This window comes from Nicotiana attenuata, unplaced genomic scaffold (genome assembly GCF_001879085.1).
Source record: "Nicotiana attenuata strain UT unplaced genomic scaffold, NIATTr2, whole genome shotgun sequence".
NCBI lineage: Eukaryota > Viridiplantae > Streptophyta > Magnoliopsida > Solanales > Solanaceae > Nicotiana > Nicotiana attenuata.
This window is the reverse complement of record NW_017670563.1, coordinates 561,320-579,680: the sequence shown is the minus strand read 5'-3', so window position 1 is coordinate 579,680 and position 18,361 is coordinate 561,320. Positions and strand designations below refer to the sequence as shown.

The 18,361-nt window shown below is 42.1% G+C and overlaps 1 long non-coding RNA gene across 1 annotated transcript; it reads right to left on the bottom strand.

Moving 5' to 3' along the window:
- Window positions 1–7,294: 7,294 nt before the first annotated feature.
- On the bottom strand, window positions 7,295–8,886 carry LOC109241010. Its single transcript, XR_002070172.1, has 3 exons — window positions 8,842–8,886; window positions 7,749–7,822; window positions 7,295–7,638 (listed from the first exon to the last, which is right to left on the bottom strand). It is a non-coding gene; the product is annotated as an uncharacterized LOC109241010 (long non-coding RNA).
- Window positions 8,887–18,361: the final 9,475 nt, after the last annotated feature.

Sequence of the window (18,361 nt, the reverse complement as noted above, 5' to 3'; positions counted from 1 at the left end):
GCTACATCTGCTATTGTTTTCATCCGTGCTTCTCTTTCTGCCATCGTTCGGTTTTTGAGGAGTACAAAGAGCGGTGACCATTGTTTTTTGATATCCTAGGTATGAACTATGGTTTCGATTGCCGAAATCCCCACAGACGGCGCCAAATTGTTTGGCTCAAAAGATACTGATTACTTTATAAGCAAAAAAACAATTAAAATGAATCATAGGTAAATCGTAATCGAATATAATGAGACCTAGAAATATGTATTATGCTTGTTATTGCTTCATCAACTTGGATATTCGAGAGAGAAATGATAGCTTGTTTAGAGAGAGAGAGAGAGAGAGAGAAATAGAGAGAGAGAGAAAAAGAGTTTGTTATTCAAAGATCAGATGCCTTTACAACATTGGGATCCTCCTTTATATAACAGGTGAACTCCCTTGAAACAATAAAATAATGCAGAGATAGGTCACGTGCTTTCGAGGAGACGACGAGACCTAAAGGCACGTTTCACCCCGACATTCTTAGGTCGCACCCTCGTTTCGACTATTGCTTAGTCGCGGGTCGTTGCTATCGTAGTGGGCAGAATTTGACCCCATACAACGTTGCCTTTATGATCTACAATATGATTAAAATCATCGTAAGCTTCACACTTCGCCATTCCTGTAATTGAATGGTTCTTTGTTCAAAAGTTACTTGGATATAGAATGTAAAGTAGTTTAATGAAAATACTGATATTTATTTATTTTATGACACAGATGACAGTGATGTTTGGATTGATTGACACTACTATTAATTATATAAGTCTTAAATTGTGACTGCTGCTGCACTATGTTCAATTTTTTTTTTCTGAAAACATATGTAAGTAAAGTTAATATCTAGGTGCCATCTTATTTTATTCGTTCATTTAGTTATAGTTGAAACTGTAAGGTTGGCAGAGTTACCCGATAACTGTGCTGGTGAAAGGTAGTCGGTATCTGATGCAATAGTCGAGGTGCGGATAAGCTGCCCCCGACAACATCGTCATAAAAAAGAAAAGAAAAAATAAAGAGAAAGAACAAAATAAAGAAAGAAAATCAGGGGTATTCTTTTCGTGAACTGCCAGGGAGTTATAAGGGCGATCCTCTAGATGTTGTGAATTGATAGACATATGGAGGTCTAAGTTATAATTTTCTGCCATCTTGATTGGTTATTGTATTGGTAGAAATTCGGCCATACGATGAACAGGGGGTCAACCCCATCGCGACCAATTTATAGTAAATGGTCAACGCTATTGATTCTTGACTTATGACAGCTGTCCTTAAGATGAACGAGGGGGTCATGGCCCATTCGCAACAAGGGGACGTCTACACAGCCGAAAACGACGTCAACTCGTGGCCAGCTCACAAAGCTTGAAGCTATAAATACCAAGAGAGAGAACTTCTTCTGTGGGGATTCTCCAATGGGCAGAGAGAAAGTATTTAACACTCCATTCTCTCTCCTGATTCTTCTCCTCCTGGGCCAAAACATAGAACATTCTTGGTTCTGAGAACAAAGGGAAAAATGCTCCATCACCTTGAAGAAGACGTGAGAAGTTCAGAAATCGACAGGCTCTCGACCTCTTTCCAAGGAAAGAGGACAATGACCTGCAAAAAGGAAAGCGAAATCTGTAATCCTTGAACCTCTCCAAGGAGGGGCAGGGTCAATTTCTCCAATCAATAAAGCTTCCAGACTATTGCTTAAATTAAAATGGTTGTCTTGTTGCTTTAATTCCTGATTCAGTATTAATTATGATTGGCTAGGATTTAACTTTGATTCATTTTGATTGTTTTCGCTTACAAAGTAATTAGTATCTTTTGAACTAAACAATTTGGCACCGTCTTTGGGGATTTCCTAGCGAAATCACATAGTTTCTCCCTGGATTGAAGCCAAAGAAAGAGCATCGAGCACAGAATACTCGAACGCATCAAAGGAAACTAAGATCCCCTTCCCAGTTACTCGAAAAGGCCCAAAGAAGAAGAAGAAACCCCCCCCCCCCTTCTCCCTCAGGACAGAAGTGTGAAGCATTTCCCTCACCCCTAATACGGTACCAGGCCAAGTGCCTTCGCCATCAAAATAGTGCAGTTCAACCTCGCTCGAACTGGGACTCAGGCTAAGTGCCTTCGCCATCAAAGTAAGTTCGACCTCGCTCGAACTGGGAACAAGGCTAAGCGCCTTCGACATCAAATTTAATAGGTTCGACATCAATCAGACTAAGAATAAGGTTAAGTGCCTTCGCCATCGAAATAGTGCAGTTCGACCTCGCTCGAACTGGGACTCAGGCTAAGTGCCTTCGCCATCAAAGTAAGTTCGACCTCGCTCGAACTGGGAACAAGGCTAAGCGCCTTCGCCATCAAATGTAACAGGTTCGACCTCGCTCGAACTGGGACTCAGGCCAAGTGCCTTCGCCATCGAAATAGTGCAGTTCGACCTCGCTCGAACTGGGACTCAGGCCAAGTGCCTTCGCCATCAAAATAGTGCAGTTCGACCTCGCTCGAACTGGGACTCAAGCCAAGTGCCTTCGCCATCAAAATAGTGTAGTTCGACCTCGCTCGAACTGGGACTCAGGCTAAGTGCCTTCGCCATCAAAGTAAGTTCGACCTCGCTCGAACTGGGACTCAGGCTAAGTGCCTTCGCCATCAAAGCAAGTTCGACCTCGCTCGAACTGGGAACAAGGCTAAGCGCCTTCGACATCAAATTTGACAGGTTCGATCTCAGTCGAACTGGGACTCAGGCTAAGTGCCTTCGCCATCAAAGCAAGTTCGACCTCGCTCGAACTAGAAACAAGGCTAAGCGCCTTCGACATCAAATTTAATAGGTTCGACCTCAGTCAGACTAAGAATAAGGTTAAGTGTCTTCGCTATCGAGCTCATTAGGTTCGACCTCGGTCGAACTGAGACTCAGGCTAAGTGCCTTCACCATCAAGCCTATTAGGTTCAACTTCACTCGACCTAGGACTCAGGCTACATACCTCCGTCCTCCAAATCAGAGTTCGACCCCGCTCGAACTATAAGGCTGCGTTTCCTCCATCACAGTCGTAGTCCGACCGCGTTCGAACTGGGACTGGAGCTAAGAGGAGCTAAGTGCCGTCGCCATAAAACGACAGCTCCACCCCGTTCATGTCGTGTCAAAGGGCAAAAAACGTTATCAATCAAAAACTGACGTGCCGACCTCGGTCGAACTCAAAAGCGAGTCGTCCCTCCAAACATGATTCAAAAAAAAAAGAGGGGGAAGAAGGTACAAAGTAAGTACAAGACAAACGACAGAAAAGAAAGTGTATTTATCTACAAAGTTAAGAGCGCGGGTCGTCCCCCGCTTACACCCGGCCCCGGCCGGTCAACACAAGGAAAAGAAAAATAAAGAAAAACAACAAGAAACACCCGAACGCCAATCGGCAAACGGAACAAAAAAATCACCAATAACAAATTCTTTTTTACTCGCCGCCACCATCGCCGCCACTCACGCCATCGTCAGCCTCGGGTGTCGCCACATCATAACCACAGTCGGCACGAGCTTCACGAGCCTTATGGCGTGCCACCTCGAAGACGGCCTCGGTCACAATACCTGCCTCCAACAAGTTCTTGTAAACATCGCGTTGAGCTTCGGCGTAAACCCAAAGTTCATGAGCCTGGTGGGAAACGGCAGTATGCGACGAACCAGCTTGGCTCTGCAGTCGCCGATTCTCCTCCTCCAAGGTCGCAATCCGGTCCAACATAACTTGGGCCTCCTGCTCAAGAACACCAATCTGTATTGGTAGAAATTCGGCCATACGATGACCAGGGGGTCAACCCCATCGCGACCAATATATAGTAAATGGTCAACGCTATTGATTCTTGACTTATGACAGCTGTCCTTAAGATGAACGAGGGGGTCATGGCCCTTTCACAACAAGGGGACGTCTCCACAGCCGAAAACGACGCCAACTCGTGATCAGCTCACAAAGCTTGAAGCTATAAATACCAAGAGAGAGAACCTCTTCAAAGGGGCTTCTCCAATGGGCAGAGAGAAAGTATTTAACACTCCATTCTCTCTCCTGATTCTTCTCCTCCTGGGCCAAAACATAGAACATTCTTGGTTCTGAGAACAAAGGGAAGAATGCTCCATCACGCTGAAGAAGACGTGAGAAGTTCAGAAATCGACAGGCTCTCGACCTCTTTCCAAGGAAAGAGGACAATGACCTGCAAAAAGGAAAGCCAAATCTGTAATCCTTGAACCTCTCCAAGGAGGGGCAGGGTCAATTTCTCCAATCAATAAAGCTTCCTGAGTATTGCTTAAATGAAAATGGTTGTCTTGCTGCTTTAATTCCTGATTCAGTATTAATTATGATTGGCTAGGATTTACCTTTGATTCATTTTGATTGTTTTCGCTTACAAAGTAATTAGTATCTTTTGAGCTAAACATATTGTTTATTAGATTGGTTAATTTTTTGAATATTTCATTAGCAAATTATCTTATACTGGTAATTAAACAACACTAAGTTATATTCTTTTCTTTCAAAGAGAAGCTGCAGTTCTAAAAATGGGCTTGACCAATTGAAGTGAAAAGTTGTCCCGTGGTTTGCTTGGTCCCCAAGTCATGAAAAATTTTATTTTGTGTCTCACACAACTGACACTAGTTGTATGAGGCCTCTTTTTTATCTCACAACTGTGTGGTCCCAGAATTTTGTGGACCCAGATGTGTAAGATATGGGTCCACAAATATGTGAGATAAAAAGAGGCATCACACAACTAATGTAAGTTGTGTGAAACACAAAAAAACCACTCCCAAGTCACACCTCAATTAACAAAGCTCACGATTTCCTAGATTTCTGCTGCCATTCTTCAGCTTGTATGTGCCAAATATTGATTTATTATTACATTATGATGAATTCTTGTAAGAAGTAGTTTGTTATTCATGTGGGGAATGTGGGTCTTTCCTACCTCGGTGGCCTAAAGCTATTTTACGAACATTTTAAGTTCTTGTTCATTTTTTATATTTGATTAAGAATATACACTATTAAGTGTATGTACAAATACTTGTACATATTTAAACTAGACTAGATGAAATCAAGCGCGTGCTCAACGTTGTGCTTATGAAGTAGTAACTTGTAAAGAAATTTAAATTACTGCAAACTAAAGCTAACTGAAATGGACCTACAAGAGCTCAGCATCTCCTTTTTTATTTTATTATTTTTTACCAGAGTTAAGTGTTTACAAGTTTGTGGTTAAACTTAAACATTCTTGGATAAAGATAATATATCTTTATTTTACAAGATGAGGTTTAGTAGATTTGGTGCCTATAAATTGACATTGGAGTTGGCACAATAAATAATATTGTATCCAAGCGATCAGTTCGCATAAACATTGTGGAGTTCTTTGCAAACTGTGAAATCAAGAATGAAAGGGTAACCAGTGTAGTAAAAGGGGTGAAAGTGAGATTTGATGACAAGGAACTAGGAGAGATTCTAGGGGTACCTGCTGAAGGGTACAATGATTAAATAAAGTTGAAATGACCAAACCTAGAAAACCTACCTACTCACTTGCCATCACCAAGAAATTTGTTGACAGAGACTTAGAGCTATAACCAGGGCTGTTTATAAGAGTGAAATAAAATCTGCCCACAAAGCGCTCTTTGAGTTTGTCAACAAAATTGTTCTGCCAAGATAGGAAAAAAGGCATATTGCTAATTTTATGGACATGGTCCTTATGGAATGCCTGGACAGTGGGAGCCAGATCAACTGTTCGGGGTTTATAATCCACTCCTTGATAGGATACTTTCTGACACTAAATCTCATGTCATACCCTATGGGTTCATACTCTGTTGTGCTTGCTCACTTTAAGGTCCCCTCAAGAAAAGGAATGTTAGCACAACTAAAGGTGTCCATGAGACACACATATGTCCAAGTATCTACTTAATTATTTGGTAAGTTTTAGTATCAAATGTCTTTTCACCTTGTAGGCTCTAGTGGGCAAATGTCATTTTTACATCATTGATTAGGTATGAGAGGTTTTGAGACTAATACAGTATCAAAATGGTCTAATTTTTCCTTCAGTTCTATTTTGCATGGAGCTAACTCATCTCGCGCATCCAACTAAAAGATATACGTGCTTTGATGGTGTCTGCAAATGAAATTTTAAATTATCTGCCATCAAATCAGTACAACAATGAGTTAAAACTTTCATCATACAAAAAAATATCCTACTTATGAAGCATGATAACTGAGCTTCTCCAAAATGTACACAAATAAAGCAAATTGATGTAAGTTCACAAGGCCCGTCTCATGGCCTATGGACCAAATCTATTAGAATTTAGCTAATACTAATATTAAAAATAGAAAAGGAATAATAGTCAATATAAATTTAAATCAAGATAAAAATAATAATGTTTTATTTTCTATATTCCAGATAGGGGATTTCTTATAACAACATCAATTAAAGTACTTACCTTTATTATATGTTCACATTAGTTATAATTACAACAATTGATACCTAATTCAAAACTTGATGATGATGATGGTTTACATTTTGAGTGGCTCCAACAATAAATTCAAAGTATTTGGTCCCTTTTATCGAATGAAGCATCACAGTTTGGAAAATCTATTTTATTTTAATTTTTGAACCCTATTGTATAACAACTTTTAACCCCTTAGAGGTCTTAGACATGCATAGTAAAAGAAGAAACAAGGTAGTTCGCCAAAATATTGCATAAACTATCATCTCATCTTGAGTTCCATAAGTCTATCAACTTTTTCCAGTCCCCCTCCACATACTTAATATTCTACAACTTATTAAGGTTCTTGTTTTAACTTTATTCATGACATTTTTGTGTTAACACCTCGACACATAATTAAACATATATACATGCTTCAGAAAAGTTGCAAGCTTTTTTACTTCAATATTTTATGAATCAGTTCTTTTTCTCGCCAACTTAATGGATCTTCTAAAGAAACCTAGTAAAAATTCAATACAAAAGAATATATTTCTAAAAAGAAAGAAAAGGTTACTGTAAATTTTCAACAGCAAAAGCTGTTAATTACTGAAAATTTTATTGAGCACAAGAGCCACTAAGACCAAGCAAACTCTTATTTTCTTTTGTAAATACAGAGCTTTCAACTCTACGCGTGTTTTTTCTTTTATTCAGCAAATGAGACTCTAGATATCAGAATACTAAAAGTCAATGTAAAATAAAATAATAAAAAAATATAAAATCTGATTAGTTTAGATCTATAGGACAATCTTCCAATCAAAGGTTTAAAATTCTCATAAAAATGACTACCAACATAATATGACGATCTTTTAGGAGTAATTAAATGTTGAAACACTGCATAAAAAAAGTTAAATTTTTCGAGGTATCACCCTTCTACAACATTAAATATGATTGAGAAAAAACATAAAATGCCAATATGATGAACGTATGACCTACTTATGAGAACATAGCATATTGTATCTGGCACTATAAAGACAAAAACGCTGATCTATCAAGCTTCATCCATTTTTAACTTATATATGGAGCTTTGAATGCATAGTTGTTAGCCCTACTAATAAAAAAAATTTCAGTATTGAAATAGAGAAATGGGACATAGCTCAAATGGAAGACTTGATATTAACACGATCTTGTCATACTTTTTCACCAGAAATATCAGCACTTAAGACAACCTTAACCTGGCGTTCAACACAAAAGATAACATGTAAGAATTAAACCTTGGAACTCTTGTTATCTCAGCAGAGTATGTAACCGAAAAAAGAGAATGAAGAAACTAAAGATATATTACCTAAGGAAAACCATTCTGATATTGCAACATGGAATAGGCCTCAGTAAGTCCCTCAATAGACATTGTCACAACATCTGCAAATCATTGCACTTTAGTATGTACATAAAATAGATATTTAGTCTTTCAACAGATAACATACGACGTGTAGTACCTATTATATAAGCATGACATAACCATATATTATAAACACAAATATACATACATAGATACTAAAACAGAATCGTTTTCACTCCTCAATACGGAGAAACTAAGAAAAAACGTAAGTCAATAGAAGAGCAATATTTATCGGGCTCTGAAATGCTGAACAGACAAACGAACATACAACTACCACAACAAAGAGCAAAAGGCTGAAGTAAATAAGATGAAACAAAACAAAGTAATAAAAGCATCAGTAATAGACATTCGCAAACAAAAAGCTGGAGAAAGGCGAAATCTTACAGCAACAAATAAAGCTAACGTACACCAACTAAGAAATTAAGAAGAGAGGTATTATTTCTTACTTATCTTTGGTTGTGTAGGGAGTACAAAGTGGATGTGTTTTAATCTTTCTAAACACAACGTTAATCCTAACATAATAATATAATATTATTTAAGTAAATAAAATCATTACCCTCTGAATATGCCTCTCATAAGAAATTGAATATCGGGAAGGTCGGTACTAAAACAAAATGAATTGTCACTATAACTTCTTATAACCAAAGCAGAAAGGTTTTTTTGTAGTAAATTGCAGTTCTCCCATGAAAGCCAATTGAAGATTAGGTTGCATTCACTTAAATAGATGGAGAATCCAACAAATTGAGGGAGTTCTTCTCCCTCATGCCTTACTTTTAAATTCCCAAAAAACCCGATCAAAACTTTAAAAAAAAAAGATGAAATTATAAGTCAGATATGATAAGGATGGAGAATCTGGCAGATTGAGACAAAAATGAGGTCAGATTCAGTTGAAAATTAGTTTTTCTAACCCATAATGAGAAGTCCACCATTGTTTTCTATGAAGATTCATACTACAAGGTTTTTTAAAAAAAAATATGCAAATTCATACAGATTTAAAAATAAAGAGGAAGATTTCGGTAAAATCGGAAGAGTAGCTAACCTGAAAATTTAACACCACAGTTGAGAAGAGTGAATAGAACTGAAAAATAGGTAAGAAAGGAAGAAGAAAAGAGGCGGTGGCTGAAAAGCTCAATAACGTGGTTATTGACACGTAAGCACTTTTATGGCTAAGAGAAATGACTCTTCTACCCTTGGTCGACCATCTTCTCATTTATATATTAAAAAGTTCAAATAAACAAGCACATCTGTTAATGAAGTAAAGTGACTTTTCGCAAAAGGCCGCAAGTATGAAATAGTGATTTTTTCTATCCTGAAGAAGATTGTCTGTATTTTCCCCAAATCTGTATACGGGCAATTTCTTTAAGAAAAGTTGTTCTCACGCCTCAAGCCTTCTCAATCTCGTTTTCAATTACTGTTTTCTAACAATTCTATGTAACGATCCGACCGGTCGTTTTGAGCATTTGCACTTCGGTCGGTGGTTTAAGGGCATGAGTAGCTCCGTTTGATGTATTTTGACTTGTGTGTATCATCGGTTTTGGCTTTCAGGTGTTTCAGAATTAGTTTGGAAGAATGAATTTCAGGTTTGAAGCTTTAAGTTGGAAGAGTTGACCAGTTTGACTTTTGAGTATTTGTGTCACGACCCCAAAATCAACCCGGTCGTGATGGCGCCTATCATGAAACTAGGTCAGCCGACACAATCCCAAAACAAATTGATATTTCATAATAAAGATGTTTTATGCTATTAATTAATAAAATTTCACAGCATAAGTCTAAATAACATGTGCGGAAAGAACAAAGGCCCGACATCGGGGTGTCACAAGTCACGAGCATCTACTAAGGACTGCCTGAATACAACTAAGACTATCACAGTCTGGCAAATACTAATATAGTCTAAGGAAGATAAGAGGGAGAAGAGCAAGGCTGGGATCGCCATGCAGCTACCTTGCCGACTCCGAATATCCGCAACGGATGAAAGATCAACGCTCGCTATCACGACCCGCAACTCCTGGATCTGCACACAAGGTGCAGGGAGTAATGTGAGTACGCCAACTCAGTGGGATTCCAACTATGAAATCCATGGTGATCCGCTCCCACTTCCACTCTGGAATATCCATCTACTGAAGCAAGCCACCCGGTTTCTGATGCTCATATTTCACCTGCTGACAATTGAGACACCGAGCTACAAATCCCACTATATCTTTCTTCATTCTTCTCCACCAGTAGTGCTGCCTCAAATCTTGATACATCTTTGCGGCATCCGGATGGATGGAATACCGCGAGCTACGGGCCTCGTCCAGAATCAACTCCCGAACCCATCTACATATGACACACATATCCGGCCCTGCATCCTCAATACCCCATCATCACCAATAGTCACATCTCTGGCATCGTCGTGCTGAACTCTGTCCTTGAGGACAAGCAAATGAGGATCATCATACTGGCGCTCTCTGATGAGATCAAACAAGGAAGACCGAGAAACCACACAAGCTAAGATCCGACTGGGCTCCGAAATATCCAATCTCACAAACCGAAAGGCTAAGGCCTGAACATCAACTCAAAAGGTCTCTCCCCAACAGGAATATACGCCAAACTGCCCATACTCACCGCCTTCCTACTCAAGGCATAAGCCACTACATTGTCCTTTCCCGGAAGGTACAAAATAGTGATATCATAGTCCTTTAGCAGCTCCAACCATCTCCGCTGCCTCAAATTGAGATCCTTCTGCTTGAACAAGTGCTGGAGGCTACGATGATCAGTAAACACCTCACAAGACACACCATAGAAATAATGCCTCCAAATCTTCAATGCGTGAACAATGGCAGCCAACTCCAAATCGTGAACAGGGTAGTTCTTCTCATGGGGCTTCAACTGACGAGAAGCATAAGCAATCACTCTACCCTCTTGCATCAACACACACCCAATGCCAACTCTAGAAACATCACAATATACTGTATATGAACATGAAGCTGATGGCAAAACTAACACTAGAGCTGTGGTCAAGGCAGTCTTGAGCTTCTGAAAGCTCGTCTCACACTCATCCGACCACCTGAAAGGAGCACCCTTTTGAGTCAATTTGGTCAAGGGTGATGCTATCGATGAAAATCCCTGAACAAACCGACGGTAATAATCCGCCAAACCAAGAAAGCTGCGAATCTTTATGGCTGAGGACGGTCTGGGCCAACTCTGAATCGCCTCTATCTTCTTCGGATCAACCTGAATACCCTCACTGGACACCACGCGCCCCAAGAAAGCCACTGAACTAAGCCAAAACTCACACTTGGAGAACTTTGCATAAAGCTTCTCCTCCCTCAACCGCTGCAATACAACTCTCAAATGCTCAGCGTGCTCCTCCTGACTACGCGAGTACACCAGAATATCATCAATGAATACAATAACAAACGAGTCGAGATAGGGCCGAAACACGCTGTTCATCAAATGCATGAACGCTGCTGGGGCATTGGTCAACCTAAAAGACATCACAAGGAACTCATAATGACCATATCGGGTCCTGAAAGCTGTCTTAAGAATATCCGAGTCCTTGATCTTCAACTGGTGATACCTCGACCTGAGATCAATCTTGGAGAAATCCCTCGCTCCCTGAAGCTGGTCAAATAAATCATCAATACGAGGTAAATGATACTTATTCTTGATTATGACTTTGTTCAACTGCCTGTAATCAATGCACATCCTCATCGTGCCATCCTTTTTCTTCACAAGGAGAACAGGCGCACCCCAAGGTGACACACTAGGCCGAATAAACCCGTTATCAAGGAGTTCCTGAAGCTGTTTCTTCAACTCCTTCAACTACGCCGGTGCCATACGATACGGTGGAATAGAAATGGGCTGAGTGCTCGGCACCAAATCAATACCAAAGTCAATATCCCTGTCCGGTGGCATGCCCGGTAGGTCTGCAGGAAACACATCCGGAAAGTCCCTCACTACCGGGACTGAATTAATGGTAGGAGTCTCTGTACTGACATCCCTCATGAAGGCTAAGTAAGAAAGACAACCCTTCCCAACCATCCGCCGGGCCTTCAAAAATGAAATCACCTTACTGGGGACATAATCCGTCGAACCTCGCCACTCAATCCGTGGCATACCCAGCATGGCCAACGTCACTGTCTTAGCATGACAGTCGAAAATGGCACGACATGGGGATAACCAATCCATGCCCAATATCACATCAAAATCAACCATACAAAGCAACAGAAGGTCCACTCGGGTCTCCAAACCCCTAATAGTTACCACACAGGACCAATATACGCGGTCCACAATAATAGTATCGCCCACCGGATTAGATACACAAACAGATGAAACAAGAGACTCACGGGGGTATCCAAATAATGAGCAAAGTATGATGACACATATGAAAATGTGCAAACAGGGTCAAATAACACAGAGGCATCTCTGTGGTAGACTGAGACAATACCTGTAATCACAACATCAGAAGCAATGGCATCTGGTCTGGTTGGGAGTGCATAGAAACGGGCCTGACCATCGTTTGATCGACCTCCCCCTCTAGGGCGACCCCTAGCTGACTGTCCTCCACCCCTAGCTGACTGGGTGGGTGGTAAAGTAACTGATGCTGAAGTCGATGGCTGACTCCTCTGCTGAGGCGGACCCCCATGATGACGAGGACACTGCCTCCATTTATGCCCCAACTCTCCACACTCATAACAACCCCCTGGTGCTGGAGACGAGGACTAAAGGGAACCCCTAGCACCGGAATGACTAGCATAAGAACCTGGCATGGAAGAGCCCTGAAGTGATAGAGCACGGGATGAACTCTAGGCTGGAAGGGCAGTAAGTGATGAATGGCCCTGATGAGAACTGTGAGAACCATAGCCCGATAATGCCCTGCGATGGACTGGGCGAGCTGACTGAGCATGCTTGAATGGACGACTTCTGCTGTGCTGAAACTGACCCCCATGAGGAGCACCACTGAATCCACCCTGACCACGAGGCCTCTTGGCTTCCCTCTCAACCCTCTCCTGACCACGAACCATCTCAATTTGTCGAGCTATGTCAACAACCTCATCAAAAGTGGCACCATACACCCTCTCTCCGGTCATAAGCAACCGAAGCTAAAAATTGAGGCCATCTATAAACCTCCTGATCCTCTCTCGGTCTGTGGGAACCAACCAGACCGCATGACGAGCCAACTCGGAGAACCGCATCTCATACTATGTAACAGACCTATCACCCTGACGAAGCTGCTCGAACTGCCTACGCAGCTCAACTCGGCGTGACTCAGGTACAAACTTCTCCAGAAAGAGAATGGAGAACTGCTGCCAAGAAAGGGGCGTTGCTCTACGCCTCTGTAAGCCTCCCACCAACTAAGTGCAACCCCGGAGAACTGGAAAGTAGTGAATGAGACCCCACTGGTCTCCAGAATACCTGCAGTCCGAAGCATCCTCTGACACTTATCTAAGAAACCTGTGCATCCTCACCCTCAGCACCACTAAATGACAGAGGCTGGAGTCTCCCAAACCTGTCCAATCTGCGCTGCTCGTCGTCTGGCATAACAGGAGCTACATAGTCCTGAGCAGCTGCAACCGGCTGGGCTGGAGGTGCCCCCGGTGTCTGAAGTCCCTGTACAACCTGCTGTGCAAGCGGCGGGAGTCTGAGTGCCTCCCCCGGCTTGAGAAGTAGCTGCGGCCGTAGTAACTGAGACCGCCTGAGCCAGGCCAGTGCACACTGATAGAATCTGGGCTAGGGCCTCCTGAAGGCCTGGAATAACAATAGGCACAGCCGGTGCCTGAGTTGGTCCTGCTGGAGCGTCCACAACTGGGACCTGATCATGAACTGGGGCAGCTGGTGGCAGGTGCTTCCCTAGCTGCTGTGCAGGCTACACCCCTGCTCCTACCACGGCCTCGACCGCGACCTCGGCCTCTAGTGGCCCCAACTGGTGGTACTCGTGGTCGTCCGTCTTGATCGGTAGCATGTGTCCTCACCATCTGTGAGAGAATGGAATAATAAAAGTTTAGTTACCAGAATCAACAGATTCGCACGACAAGAATTCAAGAATGTAAAGTTTTTCCTAAAGGTTCTGCAGCCTCTCGGGAAAAACACGTATCATAAACCGCCCCTCGGGCATAACATCTCTCAAAATCAGCCCCTCGGGCAACCTTACAATCGCTCGTAATCAGCCCCTTTGGCACAACATGAATAAAGAACAGCCCCTTGGGCAACATCATATCACTCACTCAGGGTACCCGCGCTCACTGGGGTGTATAGACTCCGGAGGGGCTACTACAGCCCAAGCGCTATAACAAGCCATCTCGTGGCATAACAAATTAGTCCCTCGGCCTCTCAAGATCAGAAATCAGTAACAAAATGCTGCGGCGCGCGACCCAATCCCACAATATCCTCACAACACAGGCCCTCGGCCTCACTCAGTCAGAAACCTCTCAAGCCACTCGGGCTATCAGTAAAACAGGGTGCTCAGCCCAAAATATCATTTTATGCATCAAAATGGAGTAAATAAGACTGAGTTATGAAATCAGTAAAACATAGCATGAATGAGTGCAGGTATTAAATCAAAAACAGTGAGGAATAGTAGTAAAAAGCCCCTAAGGGTCCTAACAGCTTGGCATGAGGCCCAAATATGGCATTCAGCCCAAAATATAGTAATACTTTCCAAAACATATATGTATCAAATAGTTTTCAGTCAAATACGCAACTTAATAGTTGCAATGGGACGGACCAATTCACAATCCCCAATGGTGCACGCCCTCACGCTCGTCATCTAGCATGCCCGTCACCTCAAAAATAGTGAAACGATGTAAAATCCGGGATTTCATACTCTCAGGACAAGATTTACAGTCATTACTTACCTCAAACCGGACAAAACTCTAACCCGCGATGCCCTTGCCTCTCGACTCGGCCTCCAAATGCTCCGAATCTAACCAAAATAAGTACATTATCATCAATATACTCTAAAGGAATGAATTCCACACGAAATTTCTCAAATTAGACCAAGAATTCCGAATTGGACTCAAATCCGGCCCCCAGGCCCACGTCTCGGAATCCAACAAAAATTACAAAACTAGAAATTCCTTTCACTCCCGAGTCTATACATACCAAAATCATCAAAATCGGACCTCAAATGGTCCCTCAAATCCTCAATCAAAACTCTTCAAAACTCAAGCCCTAACCCCTTCAACTTTTCTCCAAATTCCCACTAAATTCCATGATTAAACAGTTCATAAATCATCACAACACACAAATAATGAAGCCCAAATAACTTACCTCACTGATACCCCTCGATTCCCTCTTGAAATCACTGCTTGGAGCTCCAAACTCGTCCAAAAATGGTGAAGAATGAACTGAAATTCGCGAAGGAGTGTCACGCCCCAACCTCGGGAGGCGCGACCGGCGCCCAATCGAGTGAACCCAACTGAGCAAGCCTTATCAATCACTTTCTACCCAACTCAATGTGATTAAGGGATCCGGTTTCCGTTTAATTAGACAACAAGAGGGGTTGTACATTCAACATTGGTAGTTCATTTTATAACACAACCTTAAACTGTAGTTAGATTTCCAAGATATCATACAGTTATAGTTTAGAAGAAAGCAAGAGTTTATAATTACAATATAGTTCACGGACCCATCCAACGCCCGTACATAACCCACACAAACGTCTACGGAGACTCTAAGGATACAAAAGACAATGATAACAATGCCGGCAACAAGGCCCTGGCTATACCTCAAAAGTGGATATCTATAACAAAAGGTGTACAACATAACCCCTGGAAGGAGAAAAGGGGCTCACCAAGACTTTGAGAGGAGGATGCTCCGCTACGCGCGATCGGCACTATCCGCTATGGAGCCACCTACATTCATTTAAAAATGTAGCGCCCCCGGCAAAAGGGGCGTTAGTACCATGGAATAGTACTAGTATGTATAACTAAACACCATCCTGTTAGAAAGAACAACCATACAAGAGTAAAGAGGAAATCATAAAGACAACAAAGTTTCAAATAAGCACCACATCAACAATATAAGCGGTTCACATAGTTTTCACAAGGTTTCTGAGATTTTAGATTAGGACATCCCATAGTGTTGCATCATTATCCACATTACCACCGCTTCCTTGAGCGGAGTCCGATCACGGCCCCACCGGCTAAGCCGTCTCCCCGAGACGTTATCATTATTTCATTCTCACTTTCCAGTTTCAATCATCAATACATTACCACCATGTGTGTATAACATGGCGTCCGATCACGGCCCGATCGGCTAAGCCGCCTCCCCGAGACGTTACCATTTTTCGTTAATCATCTCACTCCAATCTTTGGTTACACATGTATAATTTTATAATAATTGCAAATTGAACCAAGAATTAGAGACATGATTAGGATTCTAGCTCATTTGAGTATATTACCAAGCACTAAGTGTGCATAGTGATTCTAGGACCCTTTTGTGAGGGATTTTCGTTATCCTATACCACGATTGCTATCCTTTTGGTTCACAACCTCCCCATACCCCATTATCTTTTATGCATGCAAGATTATCAGCCCTTATACCCATGAACCCATTTGCTAATCACTTAATTTAATAGAAATTTCGAAATTATAGGTGAGGCTACAAGTTCTTACCTTTTAGGGTGAAGACCTAGCAATTTCACTTGACAATCTTCAAGGATTTGGGGCAAGGGTTGAGTGGGGACTTGATGAAGATCACTCCCTCTCTCTCTAGAACTTCCCCTCTCACTCTATATACAGTGAAATAATAGAAAAATGGTCTAACGGGGTATTTTTAATGGAATGGGGTCGGGTTTTAAAAGTTAGAAAATAGGAGCCCCGACACGATCTGCGATCGCATACCTGACATGCGGCCTGCAAAATGGACCGTAAAAATGGTCCCAAAACCTGAACACACTGTCTGGGTATGCGACAGAAATGCGGTCCGCATACCTATTCTGCGGTCGCATAATGTACCGCAGAACTGCCCCTCGCAAAATTCCAAGGGGATTATGCGATGACTATGCGGCCTGCATATTGATTATGCGATCGCATAAATGGCCGCATAGTTGACCTCAAAATTGACCAACACACCGCTTCACTTTGCGGTGACTATGCGGTCCGCATAGCTGTTATGCGACCGCATACTGGACCGCAGAATCACACTTTTCTGGAAAATATTATTCCTTGACTTTTTTAATGCATAGATCAGTCCAAACTTGGCACTACGAGCTCTCGGGTTTTGAGTAGAAATTTTCACGGGGCCTTACAAGGAGATCTTATATACCTTCTGCCCAGAACATCCGCATCTGCGGTCCGTAAGTCGCTCCTGCGACACCGCACCTGCGGAAAATCTATCGCAGGTGCAGTTTTCACTTAAACTTCAAAAATCGCTTCTGCGGTCAAAACCCCGCATCTGCGGTCATGCAGGTGCGGTCCCATGCGCGCACCTGCGGCTCCTGCCCTTCTCACCTATGTCCGCATCTGTGGCTGCTTATGCGCTTCTGCGGGCCTCGCACCTGTGGTCCCCACTCCGCAGGTGCGGTTATGAAAGCTGAAGGCAATCTTCAGCACTTTCTCAAATCCCATCCTTGATCCGTCAACCTCCAGAAACCATCCCGAGGCCCTCAGGACCTCAACCAAACATGTGAACAAGTCACATATCACCATTCAAACTTATTCAGGCCTTCAGAACACTCAAAACAACATCAAAATACCAAATCAGCCTCGGATTCAAACCTAAGCATTTCCAAACTGCTAAATTTCGCAAACGATGTCTAAACCTATCAAACCTCACCCGAATGACTTGAAATTTTGCATACACATCACAAATGACATAACGGAACTACTCCAATTTTTGGAATTCCATTTCAACCTCGATATCAAGATTTCCACTGCCGATCGGAAAATGCCAAATTTTCAATTTCGCCAATTCAAGCCTAAATCTACCACGGACCTCCAAATTACATTCCGAACACGCACATATGTCAAAAATCACCTAACGAAGCTATCTGAATCATCAGAATTCACATCCGAGATCTTCTACACATAAGTCAATATTCAGTTGACTTCTCCAACTTAAGCTTCTAAATAAGAGACTAAGTGCCTCATTCCACTCCCAAACCACTCCGAACACAAGACAACCAACACGATACGATTAAATACAGCTGAACAACACATAAAGTAGCAGAAATGGGAGAAGCGGGGCTGTAACTCATGAAACGACCAGCCGGGTTGTTACAATTTGACCTCGGATTAGAGTTTTGATAGTTCCGTCAGGTCCGGATGGTGTTGGACTTGGGAATATGTCCGAAATTTCATTTGGATATTTCTAGAAGGTTTCGGCACTAATTGGCGAAAGTTGGAAATTTGAAGGTTTGGAATGTTCATAAGTTTGACTGGGAGTTGACTTGGATGATATCGGGTTTGGATTGTGGTTCTAGATATTGGAATAGCTTTGTTATGCCATTTAGGACTTGTGTGAATAATTTGGGTTCATTTCGGGTTGATTTGATATGTTTCGGGAGGAGTTTCGAAAGTTGAAAGTTCATTAAGTTTGAATTGAGGTGTGATTCACCGTTTCAATGTTGTTATGCG